The sequence below is a fragment of the Macaca nemestrina genome, chromosome 7 (assembly GCF_043159975.1).
Source record: "Macaca nemestrina isolate mMacNem1 chromosome 7, mMacNem.hap1, whole genome shotgun sequence".
In the NCBI taxonomy this organism is placed as follows: domain Eukaryota; kingdom Metazoa; phylum Chordata; class Mammalia; order Primates; family Cercopithecidae; genus Macaca; species Macaca nemestrina.
Genome location: NC_092131.1, coordinates 92,964,655 through 92,976,862, shown reverse-complemented (window position 1 = coordinate 92,976,862; position 12,208 = coordinate 92,964,655). Strand labels below are relative to the sequence as shown.

At 40.6% G+C, this 12,208-nt stretch overlaps 1 long non-coding RNA gene across 2 annotated transcripts in view; it reads left to right on the top strand.

Moving 5' to 3' along the window:
• Positions 1 to 3,784, top strand: part of LOC105479392 (uncharacterized) — a 57,155-nt gene extending 53,371 nt beyond the window's left edge. For both annotated transcript variants that reach the window (XR_985867.3, XR_011626071.1), the window contains one exon: positions 3,466 to 3,784. This is a non-coding gene — a long non-coding RNA (uncharacterized lncRNA). The remainder of the gene's footprint in view (positions 1 to 3,465) is intronic.
• The last annotated feature ends 8,424 nt before the right edge of the window (positions 3,785 to 12,208 follow it).

Here is a 12,208-nt window from a genome sequence, read left to right as displayed (position 1 = left end):
AATAGAGCACCTTCTATTCAATAACTCTTGAGTCAAAGGAGGAAAACATTTAAACTGAAACTGAAAAAATAATAATACAACTACATTACAGAACCCCTGAGCTACAGCTAAAGCAGTACCATCAGAAAAATCATAGCCTTTAATGCTAATATGAATAAATAACAAAGATTGAAAGTAATGGTTTAAGAATTTAACTCAAAAAGCTAGAAAGAAAAAATAAAAATAACTAAATCACAGGAATGAATTAAAATTAAGAACACAAATAAATGATTTAGGAAACAGAAAGTGTTAAAAATAAACCTGAGAGCTGTTTTTTAGAAAAAAAGTGGTTTTTAAAAATTATAGCTCGCTAGCCAAGAAAAGAAGAAAAAGTACATGTACGGACAAAAAAAATTTGAATGGGAAAATGACAGACACAGAGGAAATTTAAAGAATCACGAGACAAGTTTGGTCAACAGTAGGTAGATAAGTTTGTAATTTGGATAAAATAAATTATTTTCTAGGAAAACATGTTACATAAACTCATTAACATCAAAGGAAAAAATCTAATAAGACAAATTGCTATTTAAAACATGGGTAAAATTGTCAAAAAGAGACATACACGACAGGGCGCAGTGGCTTATGCCTGTAATCCCAGCACTTTGGGAGGCCGAGGCAGGCGGATCACCTGAGGTCAGGAGTTCGAGACCAGCCTGGTCAACATGGTGAAACCCTGTTTCTACTAAAAACACAAAAATTAGCTGGGCATGGTGGCAGGCACCTGTAATCCCAGCTATTCGGGAGGCTGAGGCAGGAGAATCTCTTGAACCCAGGAGGCAGAGGTTGCAGTGTGCTGAGATCACACCATTGCACTCCAGCCTGGGAGACAAGATCAAGACTCCATCTCAAAAAAAAAAAGAGAGCGACATACACATATACACACAACCAGTTTCCCAGGTAAATTCAAACAACAGTTTAAGAAAATACAAAACTTCTAAGTAAATATGAGCAAGTAGAATCCAGCATCATATAAAAAAATATAATACGACTAAGTTTTCATATCAGTACTGCAAAGGTAACATAATAATTTAATATGCATTAAAATATCTATTATTACTGTATTTATAAAAATCATGATCATCTCCTTAAATGCTGCAAATATTTTGATATAATATTCAACATCAATTTTAGAATTTTTTAATTAAAAAAATTGGTTTCTTCTTAAATGTGACCTCATGTTGCTGTGGGCTGAATGTTGGTGTCACCCCAAAAAGTCACATGTTGGAACCTAATACCCTAAGTGATAATTTTCAGAGGTGAGGCCCTTGGGAAGTGATTAAGTCATGAGGGTCCCACTCTCATGAATGGGATTAATTCTCTTATAAAAAAGAGGCTTCAGCAAATTCCCTTGCTTCTTCTGTCATGTGAGGACACAGCAACAAGCCAACATCTACAAAGCTCTTCCCAGACATCAAATCTGTTGGTGCCTTGATCTTGGACTTCCCAACCTCCAATACTGTGAGCAATAAATTTATCTTGTTTATAAATTACCCAGTGTAAAGTATTTTGTTATCACAGTACAAATGGACTAACACACACAAAGGTATGCAGTTTACTCTCAAACAACATAGAGATTAAGGACACAAACCCTCCATGTAGTCGAAAATCCACACATAACTTTTGACTCCCTGATAATTTAACTACTAATAGCCTACTGTTGACTGGAAGCCTTATAAATAATATAAACAGGGCAGGCGTGGTGATTCATGCCGGGTCCCAGCAGTTTGGGAGGCCGAGGCGGGCAGATCACTTGAGGCCAGGAGTTCTAGACTAGCCTGGTCAACATAGTGAAATCCCCATCTCTACCAAAAATACAAAAAATTAGCCAAGCGTGGTGGCACAACCCTGTAATCCCAGCTACTTGTGCGGCTGAAGCACAAGAATCGCTTGAACTAGGGAGGTGGAGGTTGCAGTGAGCCGAGATCAGGCCACTGTACTCCAGCCTGGACAACAGAGTGAGACTCTGTCTCTAAATACATAAATAAATAATACAAACAGTTGATTAACATATGTTTTCTATGTTATATTGTTAGAGTAGGTAGTTAGGCAGACATGAGAAGAGCAAAAAAGGGCTCCCCCAGGAATGTCAGGTGACCATCAGATGACGGTTTGGCAGTTGTAAAACTGCCTTTCTGAAAATGTAGAGGAAGGCAGTCTCCCAATAGATAGAAAACACCCAAAGCTGCTGATCCATAGCCTCCTGATAAGATCTCAGGAGTTGGGTGAGCAGGCTCAAGCATGCACAGGAAGAAGCAAAATGGCAGATGTAAGAGCTTCCTTTAGAGGCATTTGACCCACAAAGGAAAATCACTCCCAGAGAACATGAGCACAAGCTTAGTAAATGTATTATGGATGCGGTCACTCTCCCGAGTGCTGACCAACACTGCGCATGTGGCAGCTGACCAACAGCCCTCCCCAAAGGAAGGATTAAAGGAGGAGAAAATAAAACCCCAGAACCATGCCAATGTATAAAATCCCAGGTCAAGGGCTGAACGGGTCACTTGGATAGCTCAAGTTTCCTGCTTGGCCCCTTCCAAGTGTACTTTGCTTTCTTTTGCTCCGGCTCTAAAACTTTTCAATAAACTCTCACTCTTGCTCTAAAACTTGCCTCAGTCTCTCCCCCTGCCTTAAACCTACTTCTGCCTCTTGGCTAATTTATTTCCTCTGAGGAGGCAAGGATTGAGTTTGCTGCCAACCCATATGAATTTGCCGCTGGTAACAATATGCATTATATACTGTATTCTTGCAATAAAGTAAGCCAGAGAAAAGAAAATGTTATTAAGAAAATCATAAGAAATTGTATTTATGTACTATTAAGTGGAAGACGATCATCGTAAAGGCCTTTATCCTCACCATCTTCAAGTTGAGTAGGCTGAGGAGAAGGAGGAAGAGGATAACTTGATCTTGCTGTCTCAGGGATGGCAGAGGCAGAAGAGATGGAACAGTTGGAAGGGGAGGTAGGAGAGACAAGCATACTTAGTGTAACTTTTATTGAAAAATGTCCACCCATGAAATATTTTTCAACTTTATTGAAAAATATAACTGGCCCATGCTATTCAAGTGCATGTTGGTCAAGGGTCAACAGATACACAGGTAGATAGACACATCTATGTAGCTATCTAGATATATACATGCACACACATACAAACATATATGCCTCATGGTAAATGCTAGAGGCTTTCCTACTAGTGTCAGGAATAAGACAAGGATGTTCCCTGTGCTGGTCATCTCCCCCTTTGTGTCTCTCAGTCCACTGTTTACTTCTCCGTCTGCTCTTGCCCAAGAAGCAAGTTCACCTATGTCATCGACAGGATACTTTATGTCAGACTGCTCATGGGGTTCAACCAATGGAGAGTACTGGCGGATCAGAGGGAGGGAGAGAGTGGGACTAAGTATCATTTTCCTGTTTTCTCACTGTCATTGCAGGTTGACTGTGATCCTCAACTAAAAACCATTGCTCCTGTCTGACGGCCCCCTTCACACAGCTCTCTCTGGCTCCAAGCTCCAAAGCTTCTCCTTCCCTGTACCCATCAGGCTTAGAGGAAGTAAGGGTTTCCCGCGGTCGCTACACAGAGTCCTGCACCACGATGTCTCCCCACACCTTGCTCGCTTTGGAAACAGCCCATTCATTAAATTTTTCTCAAATCACCCAATTTAGATATCAAATCACCCACTTGTTCCAATATCAGAGCTTTGACTTCCTCTCCACTACAATTTAACTATCTGATGCAATTAGATGTAAGGAAGAAATTAAAGTACATAAATGATAAAGAAGAGAGTAAAAGTATCATTATAATCAGGCAATATTATTTCATATCTGAAGAAATTAGAAAAAAATCAACTAAAACATTATTATAAACAATATAAAAATTAAGTTGTATGATTACAAAATCAATTTACAAGATTATTAGATTATACACAAGTTAGGAAATACAATGGAAGAAAATACCAGAGACGATTGAATATATGAGAATAAAAATATTAAGAAATGTGTAAGATTCACCTAAATAAAACCTTACAATGCTACCGAAGGACATACTTGAATAAATTAAAAGGCATACTCCATTTTGTTGAGATAGGAAGACTCAGTATTTTTTTTTTGAGACAGATTCTCACTCTGTCACCCAGGCTGGAGTGCAGTGGTGTGATCTTGGCTCACTGCAACCTCCACCTCCTGGATTCAAGCGATTTTTCTGCCTCAGCCTCCCAAGTCGCTGGGACTACAGGCATGCGCCACCACGCTTGGCTAATTTTTGTATTTTCAGTAAAGACGGGGTTTCACCATATTGTCCGGGCTGGTCTCAATCTCCTGACCTTGTGATCCTCCTGCCTCAGCCTCCTAAAGTGTTGGGATTACAGGCATGAGTCACCACGCCCAGCCAGAAAGACTCAATATTTAAAGGGTGTCATTTTTTTCTACATTAATACATAAACTCAATGTGGTCTCAGTGAAACATCAATTAAAAATATAGAACACAATCTGATTCTAAAGTTCATATGGAAATGTGCAGAAAGGCAGAAAAAATTTTGAAACAAAAAGTTGAGGAGACATTTGTCCTACTAGACATTAAAGTATTTAATAAAACTAAAGTGAAAATATTGTGGTAATGGCACCTGAATAATTAGATCAGAGCAACAAGATAGAAAGCACAGACATAAACCAAAATTGCTATTAAAATCTAAAATACTATTAAAATAGCATCAAATGTCACTAGGGGAAATTCAGTAAATCAGTGGTGTTGGCAACTGAGTAGGTATTTAGAGAAAAAATTGTTAGGTCTCTATCTCAATCCTTAGAACAAATGAAATTAATTCCAAATAGATGAAAAATTTTTAATATAAAAACGAAACCAAAATTATGCCAGAAGAAACATGGAGACTTGTCTTTTTTTAAGTTCTTGAAGTGAGGCAGGCCAGGAGCCACACTGCTATCTCAGTTAGAAATTGCATTCTAGGTATATAGAGACTTCATAACAACATGATAGGCCATTGCTGCAGATGGTTCATGATATCAGAGGTGTCAAATGTAAGGTCTCTGAAATTATTCTGATACTTAATTCACAAACTAAGGATGGCTGCTGGAGCTCCAGTCACCCTGTCACCTTTTCTGCTTCCCAGACAACTGGAAACAGAAAAGCAAAACGAGCTTTCACAGAAGGCCCATTTGGTAAATTCCCCTTTCTTCTCATCCATCAGCCTTAATCTGCAAAGAAGCTAGAACATTAACCAGGGTTCTTAATAAGGAAAGAGAGTAAAATAAATATTGGGTAGATAATTGGAAGCCTCTGCCCAAATTGCAACATTTTTAAACTATTAAAAAAAAAAAAACTAACTAATTTTAGGCTTACAGAAAAAGTACAAAACAAGAACAGAGAGTTTTTACATGCCCTCACCCCTCTCCTCAGCTTCCATTAATGCTGACATCTTACATAATCATACTACAATTATCAGAACCAGGAAATTTGTGCTGGCATAATACTAAAGACCTTATTCAAATTTCACCAACTTTTCTGCCAGTGTCCTTTTTTCAGTTCCAGGATCCTATCCAGGAAACCATGTTGCATTTAGTTATTTCTCCTGCAGCTCCTGTATCTGTAACAATTCCTCAATCTTTCATGACCTTGGTTGGCACTTTTGAAAGTATTGACAAGTTATTTTGTCAAATGTTCCTCCATTCGAATTTATCTGATGTCATCTCATTTACAACTGCAAAATTTGATTAGATAAAAAAATGAAAATGTCTACATGAAAGAAACACTATAAACAAAGTTAAAAGATAAACCCCAAACTGAATAAAATAATCTGCAAGTCATATTCCAACAAAAAGCCAATTTCCCTCATACATAGTTTCTACAATAAATAGAATGTACAATTCATAGAAAAATTGGCAAAACATGACTAATAAATAGTTCACATAAAAGGAGTTATATTGACTCTTAAATATACAAAAAAATACTAAAACTCATTCATAGTAAAAGAACTACAAAATAAAACTATAGTCACATCTCACTGTACTATTTTTATCGGATTGGCAAAGAGTAAGTCAAGTCACTTACCAAACAAGAAATCATTTCATGCTTGCAAAACACTTGAGAAACAAATTACATTGATGAAAATGTGAACTGGTATACTCCCTTTGAAGAACAACTTCACAATATCATTCAAATGTAAAATACTTGTATTGTCTGACCCAGAAATTCCACATACAGGAAATTTTCTTTTAAATAGACCACAAACACACATATGAAATGATATGTGTATATAGTATGCATTCCAGACCTGATAATAACCTGAATTTCCATCAATAGACCAGTAGTTAAATAAATTTTCGTCCATTTATGCAATAGAATACTATACAGCCATTATAAAGAATAAGGCATGCTTATATGTGTTGATGTAGAATACTATCTACCATATATTGTTTTTAAGAAAAAACAAAGAATGGATAATGTGTATCGTATGCTATTTCAAGGGGAAAAGGAAAATATATACATATGTGCTTGCATGTGCATAAAATTTCTCTAGAAGGATACATAAGAAATGTGGGTTTCTCTGTGGAGGAATCTGCCTGCTGGGAGAGAACGATGGTAGAAAAACTTATTTTTCAGTGGAAATGCACAAAATTACCTATGTTACAAAAGAAAAGCAATCATAGCAAAATATATGACTGTCCAGGAAACCATGTTCCTAGAGTCGTAATGATATGAATGCTTTTTTATTGATTTAACTAACAATTGTAAGACAGTGTCATCTTATGGGGGAGACAAGGGAGGGGAGGGTCAGGTGAGGCAGTGCCAAGGAAATAAATGCTCCCCTGTTACCCCAGGAAGACCTGGGCAATGTCCAAAATAGAAAAATCAGGAAAGTGCAGTGTGAACATATTGTTTAGAAGTGTGGGAAAAAAAGATAACTGAAATATTTAAAAAGTGATTGCCTGTGGGATGATGGCCAAGCCAGTGGTGGATTTGGGGGCTGAGCCTCCGTTTTCATTACAAATCTTTTTTATACACTCAGATTTTTAAAACGTGCAAGTTTTACTTTGATAACATTGCAGTGCACAGATAATTGGTTATAGAAAGTGCACAAAACTGTAAAATTGTAAAGGAAACTATTACTAATTGACATGCACACAAGCCTTCCATTTGTTCTCACCCCTAGGATAACCACATTGTCATCCCAACACTTTTGCACGCATTTCTCTATGTCTATACAAATATAAATGCATATGTGAACACGAGTCATTATGTGTCACATAGCTGTATCTATCTGTGTACATATGTGTGTATATACAATACAAATATATAAGTATATATAAGCATATAAGTATCTTATATATAATATATACATATATGTGTATTGTGGGGATTTTTTTGTTTTTTGTTTCTTGGTTTTTTTGGCTGCTGCACAGGCAGAGCAGGGATATCCCATAGAGAGTGGCCCAGAGAAGCCTCACACACCTGTAATCCCAGATACTAGGGAAGGTGAGGCGGGAGGATCACTTGAGCCCCGAGGCCAACTCGGGCAACAAAACGAGACAAGAAAGAAAGAGAGAAAGAGAGAGAGAGAAAGAGAAAGAGAGAGGGAGGGAGGGAGGCAGGGAGGGAGAGAGGGAGGAAGGAAGGGAGAGGAAGAAAGAGAGAGAGAGAAGGAGGGAGGGAAGGGAGGAAGAAAGCAAAGGGAGAAAGGGAGAGAGAGAGTTCATTAACCTGGCTGTCCTCTCTCAAGTTACCAAGTCCCCTCCGTAGTCATAGTGTTCTGGCCTCTTACTGGTTGTGTGTAGAGTGTGTACAGGTCGGGTTGTTGGGGTCCTTCCAGCATTTGCTGAGGCCAGTGATGCGATTGGGCCTTACCCCTGTAGCAGCCATGGGGTGCCCTGCTCAGAGTTCCCTTCCTGAGACAATCTTGGGTGAGGAGTGCAATCGGCTGACATTCTTTGGCTGCAGCACCTTTAGGACTTGCTGGAGTGTTTGAGCCAAGGCCATAGTCTCCTCAGCAGCTGCCAGACAGTGATGGAGCCCACTGCAGTACTAGGCCTGGCCACTTTTGTCCCTTAGGGACACTGTGGGCAGCCTTTGTCCTGAAGCTCCACTGGGGAAGGCTAAGTTCCCAGAGCTGCACAGCAAGCCTTCTTTATGCCTTTTCTTGCACAGACAGCAGACCCACCTCATGGTCTACAACTTTCTCTGCCTAGTCTTGTTCCTTCTCCTTTTTATCTTTCACATGCATTTACCTCCAGAATAGTCTGCGCTTCTGTGTCTCACCAGCTGCTTCCCAAAGGACCTAAATTGACTCATTTCTCAGCCGAGGAATGCCAAAGGAGCCTCACTGCTCTTAGGTTTATTCCACTCAACCAGTAAGTCAGCTCCTAACCATGCAGTACACAAATATTCCTGTGCCTCCTCGTGGGGACCCTCCAGCTCTCTGGGGTCAGCAATATGGGCAGCCTCCCTTGGAGCAGACAGTGCAGAGGCCTGGAAGTTCTCAAGGGGTACAATTAGAGGAAGCTCTGGGCTGCTAGGAGAGGCAGGGCTTCTGTGCATGAGTCCCTCGTGTTCACCCTGTGTCCTGGAAAATGCTAGCCTCCACCTCTTCCTTTGAGAGCTTGGGGGAACTTGCTGCCTCACTGGCCTTGGTTGTTGAATTACTCCAAAGAGGAAGGGGTCTTGGAGATGTGCATGCAAGCTGCCATATTCCCAGAATTCCCTAGTAGTGATACAGGAAGAAAGCAAGGGATGGAGGGGTGTCCAGGTACAGGGCAATGAGGAGGGAGAATGGTAGGGGTCACCCAGCACAGATATGACCCACTCTCATCTCAGCATTGCCTCCTGGACAGATCTCTGGTTGCCCTGAATTCATCTAAACAGTACAGCATAGATTTTGGCCTAATGAGATTAATCTCACTGACTAATTACTTTCATTTTGTGGGTGTACACACACTACCAAACTGTCACAGGAAAATCAAAACTACACAGGATTTTCAGACTGGGATCCACTCTCCCAGAAGTTCTGAATCCTTCAAGTCAGTTTCTGTCACTAAGTCTTTTCAGATAATGTAGGAGAAAAAAAGTGACAAGGAATTTAAAAAATCAAAGAAGCAGTAGCCCAACAAAAGCATTATGTTCTTCCTACTCAGTATCGATCATATGTCATTAACTGTTGGATTGTTTTCCACCTTTTCACTTCAAAATTATTCCAGGAAGAAATGAATATTTTTCAGCAGGTGACCAAGATCATCAAATGTACTTCTGAACTCTTCTAATGAAAGACAATTACTTTATGTTGCCTTAGGCTCTTTCCAGCCAACAGAATGTCAATGTCAAATTCTCCAATTAAAAGGGACATTTTTGAAAAAGACTGATGAAACTTAAAAGAATAAAGTTGGTTTAACAACCATGCCGGCAATCAGAACTTCCTAGGGGCTAGCATAACAGCTACTGCTGTATAGTAAAAAAACACACAAAGTCTGGAGGCATGGGTTCAAGTCCCAAATTTGCCCCATAAGTCATACTACCTGGGCAAATCGTCTACCCCACTGGGCCTCAGTTTCCTCATGTTTCAGATGATGGGTTTTCAAAACGTTTAGCAGTGAACTTCTTTTCCAACAAATCTTGCCCTATTAAAAGAAGGTAGAGGCCAGGTGCAGTGGCTCACACCTGTAATCCTAGCACTTTGGGTGGCTGAGGCAGGAGAATCACTTGAGGTCAGGAGTTTGAGACCAGCCTGGCCACCATGGTAAAACCCTCTCTCTACTAAAAATATGAAAATTAGCCTGGCGTGATGGCGCATGCCCATAGTCCCAACTACTCAGGAGGCTGAGGCAAGAGAATCGCTTGAACCCGGGAGGCAGAGGTTGCAGTGAGTCGAGATCACGCCACTGCACTCCAGCCCAGGTGACAGAGTGAGACTCTGTCTCAAAAAAAAAAAAAAAAAAAAAAAAAACAACGAAAAAAGAGGATAGAGTTCCTACCTCGTAAAAGCACCTGAGCACCTGTTGTGGGCTGAATTACATCCTCTCCAAGAAAGGCATGTTGGCATGCTAACTCCCAGTATCTCAAATACTTGTAAAGACTTATTTGGAAACCAAGTCTTTACAAGAGTAATCAAGTAAAATGAGGTCATTAGGGTGGGCTCTAATCCAATACGACCAGTATCCTTTTAAAAGGGGGAAATCTGGACACAGAGACGTGCAGTGAGGGAAGACAATGTGAAGAGACACAGAGAGAAGATGGCCAACTACAAGCCTGAGGCTACCAGAAGCCCAGAAGAAGGTCTGGAACAGATCTTAATCCTACCCACACCCATACACACACACACACACACACACACACACACCCTGGTCCCCCAGTGCCTTCAGAGGAAGTATAGCCCTGCCAACACCTTGATTTCAAACTTCTGGCATCCAGAATTGTGAGATAATAAATTTCTGTGGTCCTCAGCTACCCAGTTTGTAGCACTTTGTTATAGAAGTCCTAGAAAGCCTGAATGCCCAGTTAAAATCCTCCACTGTCTGTAGAGTCCCACAGAGCACAACCCAAAGCCCCCTGAATTAAATGATGGCCAAGAGCCCCACTGCCTCTTCTAGTCCATGAGAGCTGGTGTTCTTACAGGACCCTGGGGCCCTAAAACTTCTGAGCGCTCATCAAGAAGACATTCCTGCATGTGACATTTGAAGGCGAAGTGTGTGCATGTATTCCATGCCTTTAAAAATTACTAAATTGGCTGGGCGCGGTGACTTACGTCTATAATCCCAACACTTTGGGAGGCTGAGGCGGGTGGATCACCTGACGTCAGGAGTTTGAGGCCAGCCTGGCCAACAGACTGACAAAACCCCGTCTCTACTAAAAATACAAAATTAGTTGGGCATGGTGGTGGGTTCCTGTAATCCCAGCTACTCAGGAGACTGAGGTAGGAGAATCTCTTGAACCCAGAAGGCAGAGGTTGCGGTGAGCAGAGATTGCAGGACTGCAGTCCAGCCTGGGGGACAGAGTGAGACTTCATCTCAAAAATAAATAAATAAAAATAAATTAAATAAATAAATAAAATAAAATAAAATAAAAATAAATTAATTAAATTAAAATAAATAAAAATTACTAAATTGCATATGGTTTAACTGCTACACTCTTAATGGTAGAATTTTATTGACTGAATGTGTGATGCCCTAATCCTGATTTTTTAAAAAAAAAACCTACCTCTTTGGGTCTGTTTTAAAAATAGATAGATGACAGAGAGACACATGGAGAGGGATATTAAGATTACATTTGTAACTTCATAGCTATGTGAGCCATGTCTAAAAGTGCTTGAACATCAGCCAGGTGCAGTAGCTCACAAATGTAATCCCAGCACTTTGGGAGGCCAAGATGGGCGGATCACCTGAAGTCAAGAGTTTGAGACCAGCCTAGCCAAAATGGCAAAACCCCGTCTCTACTAAAAATACAAAAATTAACTGAGTGTGCTAGTGCATGCCTGTAATCCCAACTACTTGGGAGGCTGAGGCAGGAGAATCGCTTGAACCTGGGAGAAGGAGGTTGCTGTGAGCTGAGATTGTGCCACTGCACTCCAGCCTGGGAGACAGAGTGACACTAAATCTCAAAAAATAAAAGTGCTTGAAGGCACAATCATTTGCCAGAAAGAAATCTACCCATTAGACAACAGCAGAAACACACAAAAGTCAGTCCTTTGCTTGTCCCATTGTCACCCAGAAGTCAAGACCTCAAGAGCAGCCTAGCCAACATGGCAAAATCCCGTCTCCACTAAAAATACAAAAATTAGCTGAGTGGTAGTGCATGCCTGTAATCCCAACTACTTGGGAGGCTAAGGCAGGAGAATCCCTTGAACCAGGGAGACAGAAGTTGCAGTGAGCTGAGATGATGCCACTGCACTCCAGCCTGGGAGACAGAGTGAGACTCCATCTCAAAAATAAAAGTGCTTGAAGGTACAATCCATTGCCAGAAAGAAATCTTACCATTAGACAACAGCAGAAACACACAAAAGTCAGTCCTTTGCTTGTCCCATTGTCACCCAGAGAAGTGTCTATAAGGCCCCTTGTGCTGCTCTCACCCCATCCCTACTCCTCCTGGAAGAACTCCCCGCTCCCAGTCCACCAGATTGGAGGACTCCTGAGGGCTCCTTTAACTGCAGAGTCTAGATTCTTCCAAATGAAACACAAGAC